Genomic DNA, 14710 nt, shown 5'->3' with positions numbered 1-14710 from the left:
AGCCCAGGAGAGGTTGAAATCATGGATTCTTGGTAAAGGAGGAGAGTGCTGTGCAATGAGGTATGACATAAAATCTCACCAGCTATAGGCCGTGTTGCAGAAAACAATCCTGCAAGAACTGGAATGTTGTTTTAAGTAAACTGTATCTCTAGGAGTGCCTTCTGTATCCAGGGAAGAAGGCAGAAATATCTTCCTTTGATTTTAGGCCCTGAATCACTTTGAATTTGAAGCAACTGTGCTGATTTACCTCAAGGGAGCATCTTCCTTTTCATATTAAAATAATTTAAAAATACCAAATGCAAAATTACATTAGAATGAAAATGAAATATCCCCAAATTCTGTGGCTTCAAATCATGACCTGATTAAAAGAATGAGAGGAGAGATCTTGGCCTCTATTTTTTTAAGTGAGTCTATTAGTCAATGCAGAGGCATTTAATCCTAAAACAATTTAATAATATTCTAAGAATATAACTCTTTGCATTTATGAAACGCCAATGAGTGTTCTTAGGTGCTTTGAAATCTTGAGTTCTAAGAACACTGAACAATTTCCAGTCTTAACATCCTTACTATCCTTGTTTTATAGGTATAGAAAAAGGAAGCACATTGAGGTGAAGGGTGCATGGGTGTGAGTTGCAGAAACAGAAATACAACTCAATATTTCTGACTCCTCCTACCACAGGCTAAGCATGTACTTCATCCCTGTTACACTCTTTTAGAAGATAAGGTTAATAATATGTCTTGTTAAAAATGTTTGCATGCTTGGATTTAAGCATCAACGATACAAAAAAACCTGGCTAATTTTGGTCCACTTTACCTGTATCTCCTTTATACATTAATACAATATTTCTACAAGTCAGTTAATTTATTTTCCACGAGTATGATAACATTGTAAATCCCAGTATATAATTCAAGCTTCAAAAACTTGTTCCAGGGCATGTCACCCATTGGGACAAAGTTACCAACTGCACTGTGTGTGCTACTTTTTCTTTCCTTGGAAACGCATCTCTCTCTGGGTCATAGTCACTCAATAGCAATGAATTCTTTCAGATTTGTGAAATGAAGTACAGGGTATGTCATCTCTTTAACACAGCCTTCTTTATACACGAGGATAATAATTGTCCAAAGAAATTACAAGTGTGCACATTTCAAGTTTGTTCATGTGCTGTACAGGAATAAAACTCTCCATATTGAATTCAAATGTGGTACCAGATAATTCAATTCATTTCAATTTGGTACCAGTTAATTTAAATCTTTTCAAATGTAAATACCCACCACTGGGCCAATACTTTCAAATAAAGGGAGTTATAATGGAGTGCAAAACCCTCAATTGTTGATTATGATTCTCACTTAGACAAGAAGATGTTTCACCAAAAAATTCCCCAAAAAATCATCAGAACAAAATAAGAAAAATTCCAGAATGAACCTCTCTAAGAGTTACTCTCAGGTGAGTGACATAGTTGGAGGCAATGAACGGTAAGTGTCCAGTGTGGTTCAAGAGATGGCAATTTTTGCCATGAATACATAAGAGCATAAGAACGGCAGTACTGGGTCAGCCCAGTATTCTCTTTATCAACACTGGCCAATGCCAGGTGCCCCTGAAGGAGTGAACCTAACAGGCAATGATCAAGTGATCTCTCTCCTGCCATCCATCTCCATCCTCTGACAAACAGAGGCTAGGGACACCATTCCTTACCCAGCCTGGCTAATAGCCATTTATGGACTTCACCACCATGAATTTATCCAGTCCTCTTTTAAACGCTAGCCTAGCCTTCACAACCTCCTCAGGTAAGGAATTCCACAAGTTGACTGTGTGCTGTGTGAAGAAGAACTTCCTTTTATTTGTTTTAAACCTGCTTCATATTAATTTCATTTGGTGACCCCTAGTTCTTAAATTATGGGAATAAGTAAATAACTTTTCCTCATCTACTTTCTCCACATCACTCATGATTTTATATACCTCTTTCATATCCCCCCTTATTCTCCTCTTTTCCAGGCTGAAAAGTCCTAACCTCTTTAATCTCTCCTCATATGGGATCCGTTCCAAACCCCTAATCATTTTAGTTGCCCTTCTCTGAACCTTTTCTAGTGCCAGTATTTCTTTTTTGAGATGAGGAGACCACATCTGTACACAGTATTCAAGATGTGGGAGTACCATCAATTTATATAAGGGCAATAATATATTCTGCATCTTATTCTCTATCCCCTTTTTAATGATTCCTAACTTCCTGTTTGCTTTTTTGATCACCTCTGCACACTGCATGGACATCTTCAGAGAAGTACCCATGATGACTCCAAGATCTTTTTCCTGATTTGTTGTAGCTAAATTAGCCCCCATCATATTGTATGTATACTTGGGGTTATTTTTTCCAATGTGCATTACTTCACATTTATCCACATTAAATTTAATTTGCCATTTTGTTGCCCAATCACTTCGTTTTGGGAGATCTTTTTGAAGTTCATCACAGTCTGCTTTGGCCTTAACTATTTTGAGCAGCTTAGTATCATCTGCAAACTTTGCCACCTCACTGTTTACCCCTTTCTCCAGATCATTTATGAATAAGTTGAATAAGATTGGTCCTAGGACTGACCCTTGGGGAACACCACTAGTTACCCTTCTCCATTCTGAGAATTTACCATTAATTCCTATCCTTTGTTCCCTGTCTTTTAACCAGTTCTCAGTCTATGAAAGGACCTTTCCTCTTATCCAATGACAACTTAATTTACATAAGAGCCTTTGCTGAGGGACCTTGTCAAAGGCTTTCTGGAAATCTAAGTACACTATCTCCACTGGATCCCCCTTGTCCACACATTTGTTTACCCCTTCAAAGACCTCTAATAGATTAGTAAGACACAATTTCCCTTTACAGAAACCATGTTGATTTTTTCCCAACAATTTATGTTCTTCTATGTGTCTGACAATTTTATCCTTTACTATTGTTTCAACTAATTTGTCCAGGACTTACTGGTCTGTAATTACCGGGATCACCTCTAGAGCCCTTTTTAAATATTGGCATTACATTAGCTATTTCTAACTATGGTGTATTTTTTCCACTCTGCCAATCAATCCCTGTCTGACCTTCATTCATCTCTATGGCAAACAGGTCTAATAATAACTTTCAAAATGTATTGTCTGAGGCTTCCTTTGATCTTTGATTTTCATTCAAGGTACCTTTGCATTTCCCTTTTATATCTATTTTACAGTTTAAGGGTGGATGTTGAGCCAGTGTGTACCAGCACAGCTTCAAACTGAAGAAAGCCATTTTTATCCAGGCTAGCTTAGAGAAAACCTTGTGTGGAGTGCATCTGTCTGAGCATACTCGGCACTTTCAGCCGCAACTGCTCAGGTGCAATGTACAGTGAAGTCAATGGGAAACATCAGCTACTGCATCTCCGTTCATGAGCAGCCAAGAGAATTGGGTCCTGTAAGAGAATTCAGCTTGTAAAGAAGAGGAAGAAGCACAGAACAGACAGAGTTAAGGAGTACTTCTTCAGTAGTCCACTTTCTGTAAGAGGAGATTGGATTAATTCCAAGTTTGACCAACCTAGGGCATTCTGCCAGACCTTTCTTCACAGAAAGCTTTTCAGCTATAATTAGAATGAGTTTGAAAATGGAAACTACACCCCCAACACAATTTCTTCTAACCTGAGCAGTGCCAAAGGCTTCTCTAAATTTTAAGGCAAATGAAAAACTTTTTTGAATTAAAATCAAAGAGCCCCAAATTCAGAAGCTAGGAGTCATGAGCTGACTATTGGAATGACATCAGAAACCTTACCATACATTTGTAAAATTAATCTAATCCACAATTTGGGGGCATCTAATCCCAGGACAAATATTGTCCTATTAAAATAATACAACACTGTGGATACATACAACATTAATGAGCCTGAAGTGCTTTGTAGTTTTTTGATTTGAGGAAGGCTATGATCATTGAGCATAATATCAATATTAGATCAGATTTATGTGGAGGTAAACGAGCAATTGAGGTGTGGGATAGACAGGGAGCAAGTGGCAGAGTCTGAAATAAAATCCAGTAACAGTGATTAAGTAATGCCACATGCTCACTGTGGCTCATCAACTACATTGGACATTTTACTATTCTAGGCTTCCATTCTAGGCTTCCAAATATCCCATTGAGGCATCTTTGAAGTCAGTAGAATGAAAGCAGGAATGTAGATGGCCCATAAAGTTGTAAGATGAAAGAGAATTGCAGGGTGTAATGTGCATGTCACACCATGTGAAGTTATGAACAAACTCATCATGAAAAACACGGAGGATAAAAACAACATCAATTAAAAGAGTTACACAAAGCTCGATTTGTAACTATTTAGAGCTTCAGGAACACAGGGCCTCTCAAGTCCTCCAGTGAGTCTACAAAACTGTATAAAAACACTCAGGGTTCAACGATCTTCTAATCACTTGTCTCCTAGGTGTATTAAACAAGTCCTATTTAACGCACTCTCTCTGTAACCATTCTGATGACTTGTCAGTGACCCTAGTGAAAGCCACAAAAATGTTGAAGAAAAATGTAGTGGAAAATGTAATTTTTCTATCTGCAGTTCTTGCAAGATCAAGCCATGGTACATCCAGAGTATATTATAAAAGAATGTTAATATGGAGTGCAGTGAGTCATAGTTACTTCAAAAAGCCATTAGATTCTTGCACTGTATTAATAGTCTGCACATTATTCTCTTCAGATCACACATAAGATTCCTTACTCCTGAAGGTGACTTTGGTATAGTGTAATTTGTCTACATAGGTGGAATGAACTCTGTTAGGTGGGTTTACAACATCCTTCTGAAATTAATTTTTGGTCATGTCATTTGACCGAGAATTGGAGATTCCTGACAACCAGTGGATGAACACATCAAGACAAAGAATGAGAAGAATATTAATTTAACTGCATGTTACTGGTGCAGTGAAATCCAATATCTCAGTATGAAGCTAAAGTATTTCTGCCCTGTTGCCCTAGATTTTTTCAGCATCGCATAGTGAGTGCTGCAAAGTTGGTGTCAAGGGGCAGCCTGGTTGAATTTATACCCCAATTAGCTTGTCATAAAAGACTGTTTTCTAGATGAATGCCAAGGGCTACACGTCACTTGAGGTCCCAGCAGAGGAGAAGGGAAGAATGTTCCAGAAAAAGGAGAATTCTTCTGAAAGAGGGCTACTGTCTCCATAATTATATTTCAGCAGACTTTCTGTTTGAGAATTTATACTTCAAAATGCTCTCAAATGAGATGCCAGAGATCCATTGGCCTGAACATTGAGAGAAATCAGAAAGCATACTGGGAGGGGAGGAGGGTTGGGTTGGGGTGGTGGAGGAGGAGGGAAGGACAAGTTGAGAAACCAAATCAAAAGTTTGCATATCCCAGCTTTCTGATGCTTGGGCGATCCTCTGGGGTTGAGTATGTGGGTCCCCATAGCCTCCCCCCTTGTGCTCTTGAGCATCTGGATGAGGAGGCTATGGAACCTGGGGAGGAGGGAGGGTGGTTATACAGGGGCTGCAGTGGCAGTCTGTGGTCTTGTTGCCTTTCGCACATTAGATCCACCATACAGCGGAGCATGTCAGTTTTCTCCCCCATGAGCTTGACCATAGTGTCCTGCCTGCTCTCATTGAGCACATCCCTCCTCTGTAATGCTTCACGGGACTCCGCAATTGTTTGTCTCCATACATTCAGCTGGGCCCTATCAGTGTGGGAGGACTGCATGAGCTCGGTGAACATGTCTTCCTGAGTTCGTTTTTTCCTCCGTCTAATCTGGACCAGCCTTTGGGATGGAGTAGATAGGGGCTGCATTGAAATATTTGCCCCTGCAGGAGGAGAAAAATGGAGGGTAGTATTTTAAAATTTACATTTCAGAGAATAAAGGGGACACTTTGGTATGAGTAAGCCATCACACACGGTCAGGCAACAGAATTCAGCTTGCAGGCAGCCTAGGGGCACGTGGGGTTCTGCTTCTTCTACATTCGTTTCAATGTTTTCAAACTGCTTGGGACCCCTTTCCCATAGCAAGCAATGCCTGGTGGTTTGCCATAAAGGAGGGCCTGCAGGCCTCTGGGATGACCACTTCACACAATACCCATCCGTCTCCCTGCCCCCCACACCCACCACATGGCTCCGATGAGGCGCTGAGCAGGGATGAGCCCTTTAAACTATACACAAACAGCCCAGCGCGTCTGGGTTTCCCTCCCACCCCCACCGCGTAGCTCTGATCAGGCTTTCACTCACCAGAAGTACGTTCTCCAGGGTCATGGTCCAGGAGCCCACATTGGGAGTCGGGGGAGACTATTGGCTCCAGCGTTAAGCATAGTTTTTGGCTAGGGGGGGAAACAGATTCCCCACTTGCTGCCTATGCACTCTCCTCCTCCTCCTCCTCTTCGTCATCCAATGACTCTTCCTCCTCGCTCCATGCAACTTCCCCCTTGCAGGTGTCCACGGACATTGGTGGCGTAGTGGTGGCATCACCCCCCATAATTGCATGAAGCTCACGGTAGAAGCAGAATGTATGGGGTTGTGACCCAGAGCGCCCATTCGCCTCCCTGGCTTTTTGGTATGCTTGCCTGAGCTTCTTGATTTTTGTACGACGCTGCTCTGTGTCCCTGGAGTAGCCTCTTTCCATTGTGGCCCTGGAGACTTTAGCATACATATTTGCGTTCCTTTTTTTGGAACATAGTTCTGCCATAACAGACTCATCTCCCCAGCATGCAATGAGATCCAGTACCTCCCTTTCGAACCATGCTGGAGCTCGTCTGAGAATCCGGGACTCCGTGAGCTCTTGTGATGGTGGACTCTGCATGGTCGCCTGTGGTGTTGGACTGTGCTGACGGTCACCTGTGCTGATGGTGACCAAACAGGAAATGAAATTCAAAAGTTCCTGGGGCTTTTCCTGCCCACCTGGATGGTGCATTGGAGTTGAGAGTGTTGTCCAGAATGGTCACAAGGGAGCATTCTCGGATAGGTCCCAGAGGCCAATAATGTTGAATTGCATCCACAATACCTTTAACCTGGGATTGCGATCTTGATTTAAGCACTACACCACTTGCCGAGGTGGAATACAGAAATCGAGTTAAAGAGCCCTTTAAATCGAAAATACCAGTTTTGTCATGTGAATGAAATCTTTTTTTTTCACATTAACTCAGCTAATTCTGAAATAAGAGATTAGTGTAGACCAGGCCTATGACTTTATTTGAAAAACACCGACTGGAATAAGTGTAACTATTTCATTGAGGGAACCCTGGGATTTGCTGTCCATTACAGACATTTCTCAAAGGGAACATGGCTGGGATGATGGTGATCATTTCTTTTCCTTTGAGGCTTTAACCTCTGCATGGCAAACTAGTTCTGTCCGGCTCTTTGGTTTTCCAAACCTTGTGTCACCAATACTCGCTGATGAATGAACAGAAACTTTTGTTTTCTCCAAATAAATCAATAAGGACTAGATCCTTATCTGGGGTTAACTGGTTCAGGTCCACTGCCTTCCATGGGGCAACCCTAAATTACACTATCAGAGGAGAAGCATCTTCAGTGGATATTTCTGATGATAAGAATGTAGGAATTGCTAGACTGGATCACACCAGTTGTCAGTTCAATCCATTCTTCTTGTCTTTCAACCAGTTGTATATCTCATAGTAAAGTCATCTAGATGACATCTCCCTAGTTTGCTTATGAGACTATCATGTTGGACTGTTGAAAGCCTTACCAAAATCAAGATGTATTATGTGCATTGCTTCTCCCCTATTCACTAGACCAACAGCTGCCATATGCTGGCCTCCACCGAATGGCTACTGAATGTGGGTTGGGAGAGAACCTGCTAGGGATATAGCCCCAGCTAAGGCACCACTCATAGGAGCTCGGATTGGAGGATTGACAGGCTCCACCAATTGGTCCAACTACTCTGTTTAAGTCAGGAGGGGAAACAAGAAGTCTGTCCAAGTAACAAATTAGTTTTCTATTGTGGCTGCATCAGATCCTGCTTGTGCCTGCCTCCTGCACCCAATCTGGTTCCAGGTCTGCTCCTGGCTCCTATCTTACCTCCACCTTAATCCTGTTCCCATTGTGCTTGACCCTTGCCTCTCCTCCTGCCCTTATGCCTCAGCTCCAATCTTCAGTGACCAGTCCTGACTGTGACTACAGGCCCTGACTTCTGACCCTGATTCTGGCTTGACCCTTGGCTCTGTCATTTGGCATCTGACCTTGGCTCTGACCCTCAGCTTCAATTCCTGACTCTGAATCTGACTTGACCCCAGCTCTGGTAACTGGCCACTGACTCTGGTGCTGACCATTGGCTTCATTACCCAACCTATATGCCTGTTCTGCCCATTAGACATGACCATAACAAAGTGGATTGGTTGACACCGCGTTAGAAGAACATAAGGTGGGGTTCACTGGCAGTGAAACATATGACTGATATGGGGTATGTAGGGTGGCCCACCCCTTTTACATATGGCCAAAGTCTAGAGATGCTTAAGATTTCTGAAACTTAAATCTGAAATACTTTCAATTAAAAATGTTAAGAGATTGGATTACCTTGGGGGGAAGACACCAGGTTGCTCTCTAACCTCAGGACGAGTAGGAGGAATGGTTTACGCGCTGACATTGCCCATCTAGAACATACTGACTGGCTATTATGAGGCACTGGTCCTGCTAGCGAAGGCAGGGGCTGGACTCGATGACCTTTCAGGGTCCTTTCCAGTTCCAGGAGATCGGTATATCTCCTATTGTTATTATTATTATTATTATTAACCTATGGCTGAATATGTGTAGATCTTCTCAATAAAAATGAATGCCAACCATCTTATTTGGGTTAGTTGGTACAAAGAAAGTACCACAGGGGTAATCCTGCCTTTATGATTTATAGGCGCTTGCCAGATCTGATTCTTTTCTCAGAACAGGGCTTGAGTGGGACTTAAGGAATGCACATGCCCTGTCTCCCTGCAAAATGTCTATCAGGGATGGTCTAGACAGTATTTGGTCCTGCCATGAGGGCAGGGGACTGGACTCGATGACCTCTCGAGGTCCCTTCCAGTCCTAGAGTCTATGAGTCTATGAGTCTATAAAAGAGTACATTTTTATCCACAGGACCAGATTCACAAAGGTGTAGCACTTCCAGTGATTTCAATAGGTGTTAGGCACTATGTATCTCTGGGAATCTGGGCCACAGTGACTGGTAAATAAGGAATGGAGCCGAAAGGAAAGCCGGAAGGCTGATATTATGATGCAGAATCACTTTAATGTGAACAAAGAAGGGGAGCAGACAGGAACAGACAGAAAGAACGCTGACAAGAAAGAATCTATTTCCAGGGTTTCAAGATGGCCTACAACAAATCACCTGCTCCAAGGTGATGCATTTCACACCAAGTGTTCTTTTTTCAGTGCATCTGTAGAGTTTGACAATCACATCTTGTTTGCAACCATTTTAATGTATTTGTTTCATCCCAGTCAGGGTCAAATGAGAAAAAGCACAATATGAGCAGAGGACTAAGCTGCTTTTCCATTATACATAATCTGTAGCAACATGGAAGCAAGAAGCAAATGGTACATATTCATGAAAAGGCTAGGACACACAGGGACTTATTTTGATTGAAACTAATATACCTTTGCATGACTGTCAAAGGAACCTTCAAGTAAATGTAAATGTTATTTGTCCCATCCTAACAGAGCCTGCTTCATATACACGATCGAAGTGACCTAAAAGAGCCTTCAAGGAACTGAGATTCAGGCCTTCAGATAATTACAGAAGAATCAGAGAATATGAGAAGTATCAGACATAAAGTGTAACTTGGAAAATACAGATCTGGAGAAAATTTACAGAACTGCTAAGCAATTACAGCTCCTATGGGAATTGTGGGGGATCTGCATTCCTGAAAGCCATTGCCTATATGCTCAGCAGTGAATTGTACCCTGCTTTTCATTTCCGAGTCTATTGGTCCTCGGCAAAACACGGCCAGCATCTTCCATAGCCGTAACCACCCCCCCATTGCTGTGGGTAGGAGTAGCAGGAGCCGTAATTATGGCCCCACCCATAACCGTATGGCCTGTAGCTACCCCATGGCCGATAGCAGTCGTAATGGCCCCTATAACCACCCCAGCCCCCACTCCAAGAGGGATCCCAGCCCCAAGGGTGAGAAATCTTTTGGTGGTGGAAAGTCATCTTTCTGCCTTGGAGGTAAACCTGAAACACACAGCAGGGAAAAGAGTCAGCATCATGCATTGGAAGCAACCAAATGAAAAGAACAAAGCTCAGTTGCTATTGTAACGGGGGTCAGCAAAATACAGTCAGAGTAGGAAAATGATGAACTAGACCTTCAGTTCCTGGCTACATTTTGCATCCCATTTCCTCTGCTTGCTCCACTTACTCTATCTCCTTCCTAACCAACCTCTTGGATCTGTCAATCCTCTTCCCCAAAACCACTGACTGGAGTAAGTAAACATACAATATAGAATACTTCTGTCATGAGTGACGGGGATATTTATTCCCCTCTACAAAATGGTGATACAAAGTATTGCAGGGTAAAATGTGTTATTGATCGTTTCCTTGCCCATACAAATAATGCCAATACAAATTGTAAGAACATGAACTGCGTCCTTGTGAGGATTTGACTTCCACATGCAAACCACTTCTCTTCCCAATTAGAGTGTGGCACTTTGGTTTCTAAAGTTTGTGAGTTAGCAATATTTCCTAATGAATGAATGGAAAATATTATTTTCTTAATACAGAACACTAACGAGCAAAGCCTGAGCTGGGTTAAATCAGCTCAGTTACTCTGACTTCAAAGGAGTTACACTGACTTACCCCAGCCTAAAATTCTTAGTTGCACACACTTTAGAACATAGGAGTTCTCATACTAGATCAGACCACTGGTCCTCGTAGTCTATTATCCTTTCTCAAAGAGTGTTGAGTACCAACTGCTTCCAAATAAATTACAAGAACCTAGAATTGGTCCTTTCTAGAATAACTATGGGAGTTTCTTCCTAAAACACCTGAGTTAAAGCTGGGGTGTGAGATTTTTCAAAACTACCAAAGAGATTCCAATTCCCTATTTCTAGTTAAGAGTAATAGGAACTGGGTATCAGAGGCACACACGTTGCTCTGCAAATCTCACTCTTAACTTTTAAACTATGAATCCACAAATGCCTGCAACTTAAGAACTTCAAAAACATGGAAAAACTCCTTAGCAATGCTAAGAATCAGAGTCTATGTGCAACACTGAATCCTAAATCACTAACATAACACCTCTACTGTCATAGAGAGAGATTCAAATCAAACTTCCCTTCTTCACCAAGAAGAGTAAGTCAGAAGAAGTGGTTAGAAGAGATTTGACTCATGAGAGGTTTTATACTGTTCCTCAGACTGCCTGGAGGCTCTGAGACACAATTGGGGCCTGAAATCTTTATTAGTTACAAAAGAAATTGTGTTGCATGTCATACTTTCAATTGATATAATTATTTTCCTCAGGGTTTGTGATTATTAATCTGTTCTCAGCCACACCTGGTACAACATGCCTACTATATGCTGCAGATTTCTTTAACATTAAAAGTTATAGGCAAACTACATTCCTGTTATCATTCTCCTGACTTCATTAGAGTTACAATGGGAATGAATTTGAAAAAAAGTCAGAACTGGATCTATGCATCAGTATCACATACAGGAATCCAATCTGGTCATTTAAATTAAATCTGGTATTGGTTAGAGTCATTCTAGCATTTTCCTAAGAATCAGGAAGCTTTTTTCTGTGTATTCAACTCATCTGCCCATAATGTATCTGATTCATTTTAGGCTAAAACAAATGGTAGTTAATCCATTGACTTCATGAATGGGTTGTTCATGAGACCCTATGACGAAATTCACCCCTGGCAGAGAGGCAATACAAGGCCTGTAAACACATGCGTCCCACTTAAGTATTCAGAAGTAAGTCTTCTCAGAGACTTAAGTTTGAATATGCTTTTATGCTGGCTGTCTGTCCTGCGGTTAATTTCACTCCATGGTGATTAGAAATACAACTCTCAGTAGAGCTCCCCTTATGTCTCCAATGCTGTGCGATTAGGGTGATCACCATGGGAGGACCACACAGAGCTGCTTACTGAAGCATTGCTCATTGTTCACGTGGGGGTTGGTACTATAAAGACTTTGAGTTATAATCTTGAACCTGTTCGGCCTCAGCCACCACGTCTCCATCCATAAGCTGCTAAGAAACTTGAAGTTTTATGAGGAAATGCAGTTGTGATAATCCAGAAGAAGCACAGGAGAAACAGAGAAAAGGCAGCATTGGCCAAGCAGGCAATGGCTGTGGAATGAGATGAGGCTAATGCAGACTTTGACCAACCATAGGACATGCTTGCAGATACTTCTCTTGTAGAAGGTATTCCAGCTATACTACTTAAAATGTTATATGCGCTCCAAAAATGTTCCCTCTAAACAGGGAAAGAGGAAGACCATTTATTTGCTTTTCAAGTGTCACTGTAGCCAACAGAGGTGTAATGGTTTGCACCAGCTGAGGATTTCTTCCATAAATTATACAATGGAATTTTAATACAAAAGAGAAACATATAACTTCTCTTTAATGAAAATCTAGTAGCCCCATTTCTGAGGTTAGAAACCATGATCTGATTAAAGCCTCAAAATAAGAGAACTTGAAATGCACTTTTAAAGTGACCCTATTACTCAGAACATGGGTGTCTTCCAAGAACAAAAAATTAACATTACAATCAAACACTTTGGATATGCAAACCTCAGTGGGTGTTTGGTGAAGTGCTTTGGTATCATGAGTTCTGAGAAAGCCTCACAACATAATTCAGAAGTGTTATCCTATTTTATATGCAGATAGACAGTGGCACATTTTGTTGAAGGTCATATACGGAGTCAGGTGCAGAGACAGAAATAAAAGCCAATAGTCCTGACAGCTCTTACTACATGTTACTCTCTGGGATGAACACCATTGGACTGCATTACAAGACAACATTAGTGAAGTGTGTTGTCTTCTTAATAATATTTAATATTTTTATAGTATGAAAATCAAATAGCCCCAAGTTCTCAGGCTAGAAATCATGCATAAGAATAAGAAAACTTGACATGCATTTTTAAAGTGACCCCTATTACTCAAAACATGTCTGTCTTCCAAGAATGAATGTTATCGTTATTATCATACAACACTTTGGACTTGTAAAATTGTAATGAGTATATGTGAAATACTTTGGTATCTTGGTTTGAAGTAAATGGGATGAAATTCAATAAGGTCAAATGCAAAATACTCCACTTAGGAAGGAACAATCAGTTGCACATATACAAAATGGGAAATGTCTGCCTAGGAAGAAGTACTGTGGAAAGGGATCTGTGGGTTATAGTGGACCACAAGCTAAATATGAGTCATCAGTGTAACAAAAAAAACGCAAACATCATTCTGGGAGTATTCACAGGAGTGTTGTAAGCAAGACATGAGAAGTAATTCTCTCACTCTACTGCATGCTGATAAGGCCTCAGATGGAGTATTGTGTCCAGTTCTGGGCACTGCATTTCAGGAAAGATGTGAACAAATTGGAGAATGTCCAGAGAAGAGCAACAAAAATTATAAAAGATCTAGAAAGCATGGCCTATGAGGGAAGATTGAAAAAACTGGGTTTGTTTAGTCTGAAGAAGAGAAGACTGAGGGGGTACATGATAACAGTTTTCAAGTACATAAAAGGTTGTTACAAGGAGGAGGATGAAAAATTGGTTTCGTTAGCCTCTGAGGATAGGACAAGAAGCAATGCGCATAAATTGCACCAAGGGAGGTTTAGTTTGGACATTCGGAAAGTATAGTTAAGCACTGGAACAAATTTCTTCCACAAAGGGAGGTTGTGGTATCAATGCCATAGGAGAGTTTTTAAGAACAGATTAGACAAACACTTGTCAAGAATGGTCTAGTTCTTACTTAGTCCTGGCTTGAGTGCAGGGCACTGGACTAGACGACATCTCGAGGTCTCTTCCCATCCTACGCTTCTATCATTCTATTAATTCTGAGGAAGGCCCCCAACATCCAGCAGGAGTGTTGTTATCCTCATTATTATATGTAAATAAACAGAGGCACATTGTGTTGAAGGTGACACAAGGAGTCAGTTGCAGAAATAGAACTAAAAGACAATAATCCTGACAGTTTGTACCACATGTTACTCTCTGAGATGAACACCATTAAACTGCATTACACGGTAACATTAGAAATGTGTGTTGTCTTATTAATAACGTTTAGTATTTTTGGTATCTTAATAGGCAACTTTATTTTGGACAATTATTTTCATGTAGGAAGAAGGCCACGATAAACATGATCTCAACATGGTCTAGTTTGTCATTTAACCTCAGTTTGGGAAGTGATTCCTTCAGAAACTAGCCAAACAAAAGACAAAAACAAAACAAATCCATGAATGTATCATTGTGTGAATTAATCTTTTGCTCTTTTTCAGTGTTATGGTAGCTCTTATGGACCCAAGATATTAGAGACACAAGGTGGGTGAAGTCATAGCTTTTGTAGGTGAAAGAGAAAAGCTTTTTAGTTTACACAGAGCTATCCTTCTGTGTGAGCTTGAAAGCTTACAGAAGTTATCCAATAAAAGTTATTACCTTCCCCACCTTATCTCTTGCTATTGACATATTTGGAAGCCAAAAATGTGAAGGGTCTAGGACGGTTCAGGATCAGTGAGAGGTATATAGCAGATGTAGTAAAAAATACTGCCTCTTATTTTG

Source organism: Gopherus evgoodei, chromosome 24 (assembly GCF_007399415.2).
Source record: "Gopherus evgoodei ecotype Sinaloan lineage chromosome 24, rGopEvg1_v1.p, whole genome shotgun sequence".
Lineage (NCBI taxonomy): Eukaryota > Metazoa > Chordata > Testudines > Testudinidae > Gopherus > Gopherus evgoodei.
The sequence above is the reverse complement of the archived record's forward strand: the minus strand, read 5'-3'. Positions refer to the sequence as shown.